Here is a 16,418-nt window from a genome sequence, read left to right as displayed (position 1 = left end):
GATGGTCGATTAAGGAACGTAGACGGTGGGCGAGAAATTAAGAAGTCCGGTATCCAGAAGAGAGTCAAGACGTTTCAGGTTATTAAATGAAATCGCGTAGGAATGTATATAAGTATCTAAACGTTTTTTGCGGACAGGGGGTATAACCTGTTCCTTTCCGGATTCCCTTTGCCCGATAATTAAGTAACGGATAAAAATCAATATTAAAATCGCGTGTCCGCGTCTAAGATACCGGTTCCACATCGTCACTACTAATATTTTAGCAACTTTATCATAGCTACGCTCCAGCCTTCTCGTTGGATTTGTTTTTTGATTTTCGCGTTGCGAATTTTCTTTCTTTTAGAGTTGAAATTTAATGTTATTGGAATAAATTATTATTTTATTTTTCCTAAAATTTTATCTTGAATAATATTTGAAAAAAAATTATTTTAACATTTCTTTATTTAATACTTAGTTATGTATTGTATTATAATATTTGAATAATTATTGTAGAATCGTAATTGGAACGGTTGTTATTCGAGGAGATTTCTGCACATGCGTGTCTCGAGAAAAAGTGGGGATAACTATAGGAGTGGGGAGAAAATGCGACAGTTAAGAAGGAACTGTTGTATATCGCTTTATCTTTCATGAAAACAAAAATAAATCGATCTTTTTAAATATGTTCACAAGTTTCCATTTAGAATACTTTGTATATATATATAAAATAGATTATTTAATAATGTTTTCAGAAGAATTCAGTCGATAGAATTCTGGATAGATTTAGGATATCAATAGAATCTTTTGATCAAATCGAAAAACGATTATAGGTAAAACGGTTCTTTTCCTTCTCTTGGCCCTGAGAATCTCTTTCTTCGTTTCGTCTCTGTCGAACTCGTTGCATTCCCTTCTCAGTCTATCTGCATCTCTTTCGCTCTTGTTAAGTTACTTAAGCGGACCGAAATATTCGGAGAGCCCCGCCTTGCTCCGCCATTATGCCTTCGGTCAGTACGTGATTATTAGGTATGTAACGTATTTTCAATCTTTTCTTTAATTATCTTCACGATATACGTTTTCTTACTTTTACATGTAACTTTGATTTTATTTTAAGTAATTTTCTTTTTTTTTTTTTTTTTTTAACTTCTTATTTTTATTTCAGATAAAAATCAACCGACACAGTTTCATCTCGATTTTGTACTTGTAATTGACTCCTCCTTTTAACGAGATTTCGATTCCATTAATTGGATCGAAGATATCTTTTGAAATCTTTATGCGTTAATTAGCGATTTCAAAAGCATACTTTACGTTCTTTTAAGAGATCGTCGTGGGAAACATTAAGAGAAAGTTAACAATTTCGCGTGATTTTGAAAAATTTAAAGTTCTAGGGAAATCAGATATTATTTTAATATATTTTTAGATTATGGTAGATTTCTTACTAATTAAAATAAAATAAAAATACATATATTTAATAATATTAATATTAATATTTTTTATCTTCATATAAGTTATATATATACATATATAGCTATACATGTAGATATAATATAATATTAACAACATCATATATTAACATATAATCCTAGTGTCAATGATACTCTCTTATAAGTTCAACCATAATTTCCAAGTTTTATGTGCAATAAACATAATAAGTGATGTCAATTCAGGATTAAAAAGAGTTCCTCCTTTCCCTTGCCCTGGTTTCAAAAGATGATTCAACTGATTATGAAAGCGAGTTGGCAAAAAAAATTAATCAGCATTTTACTGAGTCGATAATTAAATAAAATCGGAGCGCGAACATAATTCAGGAAGCCGTAATTTCTCTTTCTTTAATGGCTACGCCAGGTGTAAATCTCGACGATTAAATTGAATTTGTGCGATATTTTCCTCATGGGTGATTTCAATATTCACTGAAATTAATAATGTCGACATTCGTCGTAAAAAAGATCGAAAAATTGGATAACATAATTAGGATCATCCGATACGATTGTATAAATCGCTCATTCAATTTTCCAACATAAATTTTATATCATCGTTTAAAAAAAAGAAAGAAAAAAAAACTTATATGTAGAATGTTTTGATCCATATTATCACAATAACAATTCTATGATTATTTTTCCAATTTCTCTTTCCTATCTAGATTTTCCATTAGAAGAAACATCGAATAAAAATCTTGTTAAAAATATTATCCAATTTGCACGAGTCGATAAGATCGTTTTATAAAGACTATTGATCAAATTGTTTGCATTAGCGGATTGGAAAAGAATTACTTAAAGAACACGTATATTTTATTAGCCATAAAGTACGTAATAAGCTTGCTCGAACTATTGGTTCAATTTTCTACCACCAGGTAGCGCGTTCCTACGGGAGTCGTTACGATTCAGTATCTCTCGAAACGGAATCGCGTTAAAACGGTTAGGATTTACGGGTGTAAACGAGGGAATTATCGAGAGACAACGCGCACAATGCATTCGTAGCCACGTCTACTTCGTTACTCGAACAGTGTGTGTCAAGCAATCCAGTCCTATCAAAGGTGCTCTTACGGCGAATGGCGTTCCGTTATTTTTACGCGCATGGTTGAGGACATCCTCTAATGTTCCTGCCTATTCCACCGTCTATCCTCGGTATTATTTCCCCCTTCGTCGATGCCAAGCATCGTGGGTGAAAGAGCGTGCACATTATTCCCTATCCTTGTCCCTTTTTTACTCTCTATGCTCCTTCCATGCTCGCCTCTTCCCTCTGGCCATCTCCAATAAAACTTCTCCGTGGTAGGGGACGTCTAGTATACCCTGGACTGCACTCGGTTTCATAGGATGGTCACGGGGAATGGTCCATCCCCCGACACCTATACCCTCGTCTTTATTTCCACCAGGCTCTCCTTCTATGACTTCCACCGCCTTTGGTGTCGACCCTCCGCTAACCGATACACAGAGAGCATAATACCGTATCCGAGAGGATTCGATCGGGATTATCACAGCCATATCGTGCGACGAACATTTTGAAAGTTTGTTAATTAGAAGCGACAGGAACCGATTTTGTGGCTTGAACAGCTTTCGAATATATACAAGACTGTTTTAGAAAGTTTGTGATAATTATGGTGTAAATCCGAGCAATAGAAAATGGAACTATTCTGTAATTTCAGGTTAGTTTAAATTATCCAAAAGTTTTTCTTAAAAGTTGTGAAAAATTCAAAATTCTATTTTTTAAATAAAATTGAAAAATTTATAATTTAAAAATTTGTTAATTTCAAATTAAGAGATTTTATTGTATAATGCTATAAATATTATCTATAATTATATTGCAAAAAAAAAATCATACATTTGTTAAATCGTGAAATTGTAGTAATCTTTTGACCGAAATTTGACAAGAAAATTTTTTTATTATAAATTCTTCGATTAATACCAACTGGCGTTAGTACGAAAATTTCTCGCTAGATGGCAGTAATGCAAACGATCCATTCATTTCGCCATTATTTTATTTAAATTGTTTTAATTTACGAGTCACCCTTTCCGATCCATCGACCGAGCCTCCTTATCAGAAGCAATAAGGAAGACGTTGATCTCCGTGAGTGCCCACGAAGGAACATGTTCTCCCCTTCTGGCAATCGTATTTGCTCACCGCGGGTATAAAATGTAGAGTAAATTTTCGAATATTTCGCATGCGTCTCGTCGAGGCCCACGCATGCGCGGCCATGCTGAGAGAACCGGATACGTCCGAGGCGTCACACGAAATAAGATATTATAATCTCGCGACCGGTTATAAATATTATTGCAGTGACGCCAGCATTACCCTCTAGAAGCTGTAAACTCGTGGAACGTGTTACATGGGGAGTTGTTGGTACATAAGTTCGTTCGCTTTCCGCCTCTTTCAACTTAGAGAGAGCTGTGCAATCGGTTGATTTGCCTGCCGGTCGGTCGCTCGACCAGTCCAGTCAGTCGTTGCTTCGTTTCTTCTCCTTTCTGCCCGTTGCTGCTGCTGTTGCTAAAGTAGTACTTTCTTTTTCTTCCCCTTTTTTCCCTCCTTCGTTACTCGATGTCTAAGGCTGCGCATAAATATATCGTCCGCCTCAGACTCAGCCGCTCGTACGACGGCTAATTAAAGGGAACTGGTTGTACACTAACATGGACTGGACATTGCTACATATCGTATTCCATATTATCGACGCGCCATTATAGTGCACTCGCTAAGTATTATTTCTTTTGCTTATTTTTTTTTTTTGCATCTTTGTATTTTTATTTTTTTACAAGTGTTTCATTGATTTTTTCGTTGGATTTTTATTATGTTAATATGGTCTTATTGTGTCACATTTTTATAAAAATTGTTGTAAAATTATTATAATTTTTATCGGACATGTCATTGTATACGTAAGCTAAAGATAGATAATTGAAAGTATTCCAAAAAATTAACAAAATATTGATCATTTTTAAATAGTGAAATAAGATTCGTAAGATGTGGAAGAATATTTGGAAAGTATAAACGAAGATGTTATAAAAATTCACTAATTAAGAAAATAAGATTGGGAACTGCCGTGGGTGGTCTGAACACGGGTCGACGAGCAAATGGAATTTTTTTCTTTTCAAAAGGAACTGTTGCTCAATTGAGAAATCTTTTTACCTTGTTTATTTTCTTACTCTGAAAAAAATGAAAAAAATTCTTTCTCCTTTAACTTCTTCTTCTATCCTTTTCTTCTTTCTGTTTCATTCAAAATTGAAATATAATATTTCAAACATGTTATTAAATTTTTGTTATTGTAGATGACGCTATAAATGCACTTGATATTTCAATTTTTTTATTTTCAATCTATATTTATTACACATTTATTAAACATTTTTTTTATTTCATAAATATTCATTTTATTCATAAATTTTATAAATATATTGCAAATAATTGATAAATAAAATAAATATAAGAGTTCGGTGAGATTACATGAGAAATAAAAATGTATCATTGTTTATGCACAAGCTTATTGTCTTTCATTCTGCTACATTCTGATGTACACATAAGCGGATATTATAAACACAATTTAATATACCATAAATGGCAATGAGTGATAACAAAGTTTTACGAGTATAATTGAAACTATATTTCCTTTGGCGGAACTATTTAGTTGTCTTTCTTCCGCCGTCGGAAGACGACGCTTCCATTCATCTTATAAAACTAATTTCGTACGAACGTAATTTTTGTCACGTCAAAATCGATCGAATATATTGATTATAAATTTACATGGATATTAAGGACAAAAAATTCTAACCTCATTTCCTCTTTGTCAATAAAGACAGAAAAATAAAGAAAAATTTAAGGTAAAAAACTTTTTGAAGAAAAATCACTAAAGATCTAAAAGATATAACTCTAATTTCTGTAATTCGATATTTCAAGCGCGGTATCGTTGAAATTTCGAGTATCACCATGTTCGTATCCGAAGTATAAATAAATTAACGTGAAGAACACGCGTGATCCCGGTTCGACGGCATAACGAACACAATTCCAAGCGTGAAAGAGTTCCTCCATTCAGAATGACAAGCTTGAGCGTGCGTATCAAGGGACCCTCGCGTCTGACGTCCTGGAAGTGGAACAATTTGTACCAGACACACAGAGAAGATCCACTCTTATGACCTCAATAATCCCCCTCCTTTCAGTCAACTTGTCAAGGTTAAAATTGTATTCCTCGACTCGGTTCAACTTGACGGCAGCGTCGTCTCTCTTTATCCACTTTATTAAACCCGACAGTATCTTCTTCGGTTCATTGAATGCGACCATACTGCCGCCTAGTTACGATGACCGTAAGTTTCCCATTATGCCTACTCGTCTCTCGGTCCATTATAGCCAATGAAATGATCGTTCCTCTCGCCTTTGGCACTCTCAGAAAATCAACGCGACGAAAATCCCGCTTAAAAAGACGACTGTAACAGTCTAACCTAAAATCGCTTTGACATCGAGAGACGCGAATAAACTGTCTTTCATATCGTCTTCGCGAGTATATCAAGTGTACCGTCAACGATAGATGAATAGTTTATTCGCATAACTTCACTGCGAACGTTTGCGCCATCTACGAATCTCATTTCAGAAACAAAATGCCGTGACAGTGTTTTGGATATTTTTGAATCTAAGTCTTCGTGTTTGTATATCAGCAACGAATGTGCCCATATTCTTCACTCGCTTATTCCGCGATACGAGAGAACGTTCTAACGCGGATCGTCTTTATTCACTGTGGCTCATAGTCCATGTGTCCGTCAACTTTTTTTGCTTTTATTTTCCCGTGGAATGGAACTGTATCGCATGCTGACTGTTTTCTCACTCCAACGTAATATCCTAGAAGTCCTTGTCTCTCCACCGACCCCTCCACTTTCGAGCAACGCTGATCCGTTCGGTAGAGGCGCTGCTCGTCCTACCCCGACTCTCTTTTCCTCCACAGTTTTTCTCCCTCTCCAACAGCAACGCAAACCTTCTCTCCTCTCCACCAGCCAGCTCTTTCTCATCTGCTGTTCCCATCCCCGCCACTACTGCCTCTCTTACCAACCGGACCGCACGAGAATACATATTTTACAGGCATTCATGATGGCCGCCGCGCATCTGTGCAAACCTGTCTGCCTGCCTGGCCTGCCTTCAGACAGGCTCGCCCCCTGAGCACTAGACAGAGCTGCTGCCTGGCCTAACGTGTCTTTTCTCTTTTCTACATTTTTTTCTTTTCTTTCTCTTTAATCTTTTTCTCTTCCTTTTTTTTTTTAAATTTTGATTGCATTGATTTCGTTTAGAATGTATATTCATTATACCTTACAGATCAAAATTTGAATTTTATTTTCATTTTTGTTGCTATGAACAATAATAGCTAATAAAAAAGAGAAATTAAAAGCTGAGGTATCTGAAGAAATTTATTAGTTCCATGTGTTATTTCTTCAAACATAATTTAATTTAATCTAATTTAATTTTCTAATAGTAGAACCTGAATGTACAACAAAAAGTTCTTTTCAATCCTTTTTCAATTATCATAAGTTGTTATTATCTACATTTGTTTTTAATAAAAATAAAATAAATATCGAATTTCATGCTTTAAGTACGTATATGCTCACCAGTATATCCCAAGCTAATCTTTCTTTATCGATGTCTTGAAAAAATCGTGAATCGATCATGTATGGCAACGATTGAGAAAAGTGATTCTGAGTTTTTTCGTGAATCGGTTTCAGGGCAAGTGATCGTATGCGGTTACGATGTCTCTTCACGAGGGCTTGTATTGCATAGAATAGTATACCTATAGGTTAGCATTATCGATCCCTTTGTGGGACTCGAATCTTGAACGTTTCACGAACGCGTGCTTTGTGTTCGAAAGATTCCCATATAACTTTCCGTCTACGATTCTTTCACTTCGATCTTTTTTCATTCTTATCGTTTTTTCCAATTTCTTCCTTCTCGAGTGGCGTCGTTGACCCACAAGCTTCCTTCAAATTTCGTAACTCGAACGCTTGAACGACGTCCCAAAGAGATTCAAAGACGGTTTGAAACAATCGCTAGCCTCGCAGACGCCAGACGGCCATGCTTACCAGGCAATCGACACGCATAAAAGTGGACAGGCGTACGGCGGCGCAAATCACGACCACGAATGGCAGCTGTAACTGCGTAATAAGAGTGCTTGCCATTCGCTGTTAAAGGTCTTAGTTCTCTAACCGAACACTGCGCAGCGATGGGATCGATCCGTTGTTTGGAATCGATCTAGATTTAAAATTTGTTCGTTCCAATCCAAATTTAATTCTAATATTGTTCTGACATTATAACTTTTGATTTCAGTAATGGAATTATAATTTTGGAATTCAAGTGACGGATATTATTGTATGCATAAGAACGATCCGACGGAAACCGAATGTTACAAAAATATTCAATTTTGTTTTACAAACGCGTTTATTTTTTAAATAACAATTTCATTTAATTAATTACTTACGATTGAGTTTCAAAAGATTTTTATTACAAAATTAAAAATAGAAATATGAAATATTTCTTGTGATAAGGTAGAAAAAGATTCTTAATCTTAATAATAGCGTTCTGCTCATTTAATCTTGAGTAGATTATCAAACATAAAAGAAGAAGTATTCATTTACGCTAATTTTTTCCAATTAAGAAAAATGAAACGAGGAAATAATAATTTACAAAACCGACCGAGATGAAAGTTAAGAGACTGCCGCGTATCATTTATTGTCTATTCAATAGTTGAATCTATGCATTTAAAATACTCTTGTCGTCGTAATGATTCGGTGTAAAATAATTTATACAAAGAGTTAGTATCGGAATATCATAAAAATTTCGAGTTACCCGGATATACCTTAATTCGTGTCATGACTCATAGTAAAACCAGTTTCGCCCGTTTTATCCATCGTGTTAGGGATTTTCTTAGAGATTGTGTTTGCATCCCGCGAGCGTTTGCGCGAATAAATTTATCGACGTTACGCGCGGGGCATGCAGAAAACGTATCGCGTTCCTGCAATTAATTCGAGATGCAACCGAGACACTCGTCGATTTGTTAGCGGAAATAAATGTATTTTATGCACTTTTTTTTTTTTTTCTTTTTTTTTTCTTAATCGCGTTTACACAATTTTTACTATTACAAATTAATTTTCGTTTCGAAATTTGTACAATCAGATTTATAAATAAATTATATTTTATGCACTTTTTTTTTCTTTTTTTTTCTTAATCGCGTTTACACAATTTTTACTATTACGAATTAATTTTCGCTTTCGTTTCGAAATTTGTACAATCAGATTTATAAATAAATTATATTTTATGCACATTTTTTTTTCTTTTTTTTTCTTAATCGTGTTTACACAATTTTTATTATTACAAATTAATTTTCGTTTCGAAATTTGTACAATCAGATTTATAATTTATGTATTTAAGGATTTATTGGAACGTTGAAGTGAGATAAATACAATTTCTTCGTCTAATTTCTCTCGTAAATTTAACACGAGATCGAAAGATTTGAAAAAAAGATTTGAAATGCTGCATAGTTTTGTTAACATGACATCTAAACCCAAGCTAGAAAATAATAGTGTGACGAATGATTTATTAATATGATAATATATGAACGTAATGCCGTGACAACCGGAAATTTAAGTTTCCCTCCCACGTTAGCCTTCACATTCTGTGTTATAAGTGCCATTATAAATCCAATATTATTAATCTCTCGGCGTTCGCACTTTTTTTTTTCGCTAAATTTTTGAATAATAAATTACGGTTGAATAAAAATAGAGACGTGATTTATCTCTCGCAGGTTTTTGATATAAGATATCGTAAATTTTCAATACGTAGCAATCAATGACAAAAATAAGTAAACAACGTGAAATATTTATTAATAGTCGTATGACGGTATCAAGCCACTTTTAACCTATGTTAAATTTGTATATACGCAATATGAAATAATTATTTAGAAATTTCATTTTTAAATAAATTATATTTACTTGCAAATCAAAATTTGTAAATTACAATTGATCCAACACATATTCATATTCATGTAAATATTTTTAAAATTAATTAATAATCGGATGAAAATGAAAGATTGATCCATATTTCGAAAATGTTTCAAATAAAAATTTTTAATTACAATTCTATTCTTCCAATATTAATAAATTGTTTAAAATTTGTTTTAAAATAATATATATAATATATATACAAAAGAAAATTCATCACAAAATCCACAAAACAATATAATTGCTAGCAAAACACTATAAGCGTATGTACAAGTAAATACATCTAAGCTAACATAACCTAAACCGCGCTGTACCGCGCGCATCGTGCCTCATCATTATTATAATTACCGTAAGCCATTCCATTCCGTGTACAGACCATCGCCCATTATGGCTCCACGCAGGCTCTAGCTCACCGTTTCGACCGACCCCCTTTTTCCTCCCTTTTTTTCCCTGAGTTTTACGATGGTTTACCGAGCGATGCGTGGCAAGTTATTGCCTCCGATTTTAACATGGAACTCAGCCGAGTCCCTCGGGAATCGGCTGCCACTGCCGACCGTTCGAATCCCGTGGGTGAGACAGGAGACTGCGTTTCCCTCCTCTCGAAAAGAGAAAGGAAAATGAGGAGTTGGGACTCTCTCGATGCCCATTTACGCATGATGTCTCGTAAAAGATGGCCAATGGAATATATTACTCGATGGAACGTGGATTTTCATTCAGAAGTTTTTAGCGAAAAAGAAAGAAGAAGCAGCATCGTGGCTGGTATTCCAAGTATTGGCAAAGATAATTATTATTGGTTATACGGTTATTATGGTATGGGTAATAGAAACAAGCATGGTAGCTATTGGACGTCGGTGCAGACACTTTGAGTGGATAAGATTTGTGGAAATATATTAACGAGATATTTTGCGATATAGAGGAAACTTTGCAGTATGATGGATTACCTTCACTCAGAATTTAGAAAGAAATTTATTTCGTGTAATAATTTGAGAATAATTCAGTTTATAAATGATTCAGAATATTTCAGATAATTATTTGATAAGTAATGTAATTTAATTGATATTGTATTATCTCTCTATAAAAAATTATTCAACATTATTTCACTTTAATTCACAAGAATTAGATAATATCTTTATTGGACAATTTTTTTTAGAACTTACTCTTTGTAGATTATTTCTGTACAGAAAATATTCTAATATATAATTGAAATTATATAATTTCTCTAATTAAAATTTTGATTAAAATGTTCGATTCTCCATTATATGAGAAATGTATCGGAATAGTGTGGATGACAAGAATAAGACAGTACAACTATATATACTTACAAAAAGATCATCAGGAATCGAACGAATGGTACGGTGCACATGCCACAGATGGCAGCAGCTAACAAGGTAGTCGAACGAAGTTCAATAATCGAACTTCGAGAAACTAACCGAAATCTACAACTTTTCGAATTCATTTGAGAGTAAAACTTTCACGAGTTTCTATGAAATTTATTTCGAATTTTTTCGAATTTTATTTCTCATTATTGGAATTGTTTTAACTTTCTAATAATCATTTTTAATGCAATTTACTTCTAAAGAATGCTCTCGAAAGTTTTATGTATTCGAATTATTTTACGAAAAATAATAGAAAATATATATATGTATACAATATTAAATAAAATAAGAAAATAGTCGAATATCTTTAAAAAAAATGAAAGAATATTATTTGTTGAAATAGGATTTAAATTAAAAATTAAGTTATTCCATCTTTATATCACCGTTTTCACGAAATTACATAGAGAGGAAATTAACATTTGGGGTTGGACTGGGTTATTCAAAGATAATGCAACGATCCAAGCATTTAATTAGCAGGAAGACACTGCTATATTTACGGCAGACGCTCCAGATATCTTGTAACCTAAGAGGCATTCTAATCTTGTGGAATTTTATCTGCGATATAACGACCTGTCGTTTGTCAGTGTGGCTCTCAGTGCGCGGCCAAATCCCTTTTTCATCTAAATTCCTTCGTAACCGATAAATTTTCAACATTCATGCTGCTTGTTCAAAGACCGGTAGTAATTTCTCTTTCACCGTCGTCATTCAACCCTCGCAAAGTGGTTTGACAACTGTCTTATCGCGTGGAAAAAACGCACTGTCGTCACAGAGATAATAAGAAACAAATAAAAACATAAATTTGAGTTGATCAACCTTCCACACTTTACTATCTAATAAAAAAAAATCTTTCTTTTATTTTTTTAATCAACGACACAAATCAAACTGACGTTTAATAAAATTTTTTCAATGTTCACAGATAAATAATGCCAGAAGAAAAATCTATAAAGATGATTCCGCAAGAAAAAAAATCTTGAAAATGGCCAAAGTGACTTTAACCAAATAAAAATCAATTCGAAAATGAATGAGAAGAGGATGGAATAAAAACAATGGATGACAAACGGAGGATAGACCGATTCGTGGTTTCGCGAGACGAAGCCTAATAAAAACGTTAGAAACCTACCGTGAGATGTTTCAAGTTTCGAGCCGGCTGGTGGCGCCAGGCTACGCTACATTCTGTCCAGGGGTAGCTCGGTCTATATGCCGATCTCGGTGTGGAGGGGAGGCTTGTGCCGGGATATCGCACACAGACACTGTAAAATCAAATTCTACACCGACTCACATTTGTAGGGATGGCGCAGCTCGAACTGGTCACCGAGCGGAAGGAGAAAAGGATTATAGGGACACAATGGAAGAGCGAGCGAGATAAGTGGACGAGGATGAACCGAGGAGAGGGGTAGGTTGACCCTGCCGGGTCAAGAGAGAGACAGTCGTATCGTAGGAAAAGGGACAGCTACAAAGGTGTAATTCGATTCCGTTCTCAGATAACAAAGCGAGCTGCATGGAGTTAGAAAAGGAAAAGGACGCAATGAGCGAAGCAGGTTGATTGCGGGAGAAAGATGCAAGGAGGGAGGGGTTGGCCGACCCTGAGCAAGTGGACGAATACCAATCGCCAGGTGAGAGAAAGAGATGAAACAAATTGAATAGGATGACCGAGGAGAGAGAAGAGTGTATATATATATATATATATATATATATATATATATATATAGTCCAACTCTTTAGCAACAAAGATCATACAAGAGAGATAAAGAAGGAAGAAATGTCACTTCACGACGAAGACAGACATAAAGAGAGACAAAAAAGAAAAGAAGCGACGAAGGTTGCGTAAAGATAGATAAAGAGAGAACGAAAGCTCCGCCGGCGAAACTGAGACTATACATGAGAGAGACAAAGAGGAAATAAAAAATAGATAGAGATAGAGTGAATACTACTAAGAGGAAAGGGAGGGAGAGCGAGAACGAGAGAGAAGGGTTGATCGACCCTGCGCGTTATCAGAAACCGCCCCTCCCTAACTCCACTATACCACCCCGTCTTTATATATCTCATATGTATGTGTAACCGTAGAATGTATATGCATCGACGTGCGCAGTGGTGAAGACCAATACACAAATAACGAAGCCAGCGTCCCTAGGCGCAGCCGGGCGCAGAGCGACGCCGTATGGCGTCGGCGTCGCTAGCTCGACCCCAACTTTTCTCTCTATTTCTCTTCCTTTCTCTCTCTCTCTCTCTCTCCCTTCGGTTAACTCTTCTTTCGGCCAACGTCACACCGGAAGATCACAGTGTTACACACTTCTTTGCGATCCTCTGTGTTTCTCTAAGGAACGACTATACCGACGAAACTGGACGAAGAGAGAAGGTGCGAGAGAGAGAGAAATAAGAATAAGGGGAGAGGGAAATGGAGAAGTGTGCGCGCGAGAGAGAGACAGAGGGAGGGAAAGGGAGCAAGCTCAGGAGCAGTAAGGGAGAGAACTTTCGTTATCGCGCCGCGAGTGACGCGCTGCCCTCGGAGCGTCGCGACGCCGCCAGACGCCCGACAGTCGTCAGTCAGACGCGCCACGGTTGTCTCGTACACTGACCGGTTTTCGTAACCGCCGCTGCACTTCGCGCTCGTCCTTCGAAGGATCCGCGTATTCTTCCTCCACGCCTCTCTTTACTCTCTTCCTTCCCTCTGTTTTCCCGTGTCGCAACCAAAAGCCACCTCGGTAAAACTTTTCAACCATAGACATCGACCGGACATCGTACGTACGTACGTTCCTTCTTTTCTGCATTCTTCCGAGCCACGACTCGCTTTTCTCCTTTCTCCTCGGTGTCCCGTCTCTGTTACGAGTTGTGGCTCGTGGACACGAGTCGCGCACCGTGAACGTCACTCGTCGCACGTATACCGAGCCGAGCTGTCATTCTCGAGAAACCAACGACTGCTTTCAGTGGATGACACCCGCCGTATTCGACTGAATTTTCAACGTGCTGGGCTATGCTGAATTTTTCAACTCGGTGGATATTCTGAACGGACTTTTTTAGAAGCTGGCCTATAATATCGACGGAGAGAATGGATTAGAAGCTGTTTGATGGTGGAAAAGAGGTTAGTATGAAAATTTTAAAAACGTTTAATTTTTTTTCTTTTTAGTTGATTTCATATTAATAACAATCTTGTTTAGGATTGTGGAGGATATCGTGCATGACTCTTGAGGATATCGTTACGAAAAATTTTAAAACGATCATCAATACCCTAATAATAGGCAACCGGATTGACGTAATGGTAGATCGGGCAAACAGGTATCTCTGAATTTTCATTTCGTTCCTATTTTACTTTGTTTAATTCACTTTTATTAATTGTATATATTTTCAATTTGATTCATCGTTTTTTTCGAAACATCTGACATCGTATCTTTTTTCAGGTTTAAATTATATATGCAAATTGCATACATGATCTTCGAGCGATAAATGTCATCGTCTTACCTTCGTTTCCAACGGTTCCTTCTGCATGGTGTTGTGGAATAATCGAGGTCATCATGCATGAATGACGTCTTCGAATGGATTATCCAATTCTTGGCAGGTTGACGTGTTTTCGGATAGTGATAACTGGGGCCATATCTCGACGAGGAATGTGAAACCCCCTGTACGTATACTGAATGTATCCTGAGTGTATTTCTGTCCGGTATACCTTCAGTATACGTAACAGGAGGCTACACCGAACTACGCTGTCATCATGGATCACGTTGATATCCACCGGTAAATCGTAAATCCATTTTAAACGGATTACGATGCGATAGCTACCTTTATTACCAATATGGTTTAGGAGCACTTGTGTACATCATCGCCTTGCATAAATTAGAATTGTAACTTGTTTTACATATTTATATTCGACGACTGAATTACAATTCGATTGTACATCTTGTTAAAACTAATGGAACTTGTTAGGTTATGTGTTTACTTGCTTGCGAGAGAAAGAAGTGAGGTTAAAATAAAATCGATGTTGTAAATTATGGTTTGTGTACTTGAGAAAGAAATAATTGTTAGGTTATGTTGCGATGCAGAGGAAGTGAGGTTAAGGTAGTTGATTTTATGGATGATTGTAGATTGTTTTGTATGTTGATCATTGAAATATTTTTAAATTAAGAAAATAAGTTAAAGAAATAGATAGGTTTTTAAAAACTTTTTGAAATGAAATTAGTATTTAAAGTTTGTAGATTGAATTTGAATCAATAAATGATTATACAAAATAATTGTTAGTATGATGCATAGCAATTGCTGTAAGAATTATGTGAAATCCTATATTCGATTTTTTATTTATATTATTGAATTATATAATGTGACATTTCATAAATATCATTGAACTTAATATCGTTTTACGAATTCCTAATTGTTAGTAAAATGAAAATCGTTTAGAAACAGAAAAGTTTTATGATATGATTTTGAAAAATAAGATTATCAAATAGATTATATAAAATGATCCTGAAATTTTTATTAAAGAATTTAGAAATACAGTTGGAGAATTAAAATTACTAATGAATTCTTATGAAATATTAGAATAATTATAATTTTATTAATATTAGAAATATAAAATTATAAATTTTATATTATAGTGTTTCTGATATATAGATACAAATAATATCAAGCAATATTTTTTCGATTTTTCAATATTTCTACAATTTAGAGATAATTAACAATTTTTTCATTAACTTAGAATTACTTATTCCAATCAGAAATCAAGCAAATATATTTCTTAATATATTATATCAAATATGTTACTACCATATGGAAATTAAATCAATTTTTCAACTTTTTTCCATATCATATATGTAATTTGGAAAAAATAAATATAAAAACATATTGTCATTAAATATTTTTGAAACAATTAACAATTAAATATGAATTAAATATCATTCATCTCCAAGAAAAAATAGTAATTTCTATTTCTTCGATCAATAATATTTGCCATTTGAAACATTTCAAGAATTCATTAAAAATTTTAGTTCTCGACGAAATCGTACTTTTCGTAACTCGAATACTCGAATACTCGAAATCTAAATTTGAAAAATTTCCGAAAAGAAAGTTTTCTCAAAATAATATTTCTTGGAAGATAAAAAAGGGAAAAAACAATCATTTTAAATTTTCGAGAGTTTCGATTTTCGCAAATTACAAAATTTCACAAAATCCTCAGATTAACCTAATCGTGAATCGACATCGAATATATTTTAAAAAGAGAATTTTAAACAGATAAATAAAGAAATAACAATCGAACCGGATTAAAAATTCGCGTAAGATCATTCATCAAATGCGAGATAGAATCGTTTACGAGTTCGAACGAAGTTCGCCGATAAAACCCGAACGAAGCAAACAAGATATAAGTCATCCCGTTTCGATCAAACCCTCTTTAATCTTTCTCAAGACACGATGGAGGTAACTATTTCGCCCGTGTCGAGCAACGTGCAACTTTCTCTTTTAGAGGCAATTGTAAAAAAAGGGTTGAAGACAGGCCATCTCGACCCATTTGTCCGCAATTGAAAAAAGGGTTGGTGAAAGTAGAGCCTCCGGCAATAAAAATGTTAAAAATTCGAAAGTCAAGAAAGGGTTGGCCGTGGATAATGGGCAGGGATGGAATTTCACTTTCTTCTCTAGA

General features: G+C 34.9%; 1 protein-coding gene and 1 non-coding gene across 2 annotated transcripts in view; one reads left to right on the top strand and one right to left on the bottom strand.

Annotated features, from left to right (window-relative positions):
- LOC102656349 overlaps positions 1-16,418 on the bottom strand; it is a 247,967-nt gene that overhangs the window by 101,837 nt on the left and 129,712 nt on the right. The window lies entirely within an intron of this gene.
- On the top strand, positions 14,403-14,487 carry Miriab-4 (microRNA iab-4). The gene has a single exon (NR_031531.1). It is a non-coding gene; the product is annotated as a microRNA iab-4 (primary transcript).

Source organism: Apis mellifera, linkage group LG16 (genome assembly GCF_003254395.2).
Source record: "Apis mellifera strain DH4 linkage group LG16, Amel_HAv3.1, whole genome shotgun sequence".
Classification (NCBI taxonomy): Eukaryota; Metazoa; Arthropoda; class Insecta; order Hymenoptera; family Apidae; genus Apis; species Apis mellifera.
Note: the sequence above shows the minus strand (reverse complement) of the source record. Positions and strands in the feature narration are given on the sequence as shown.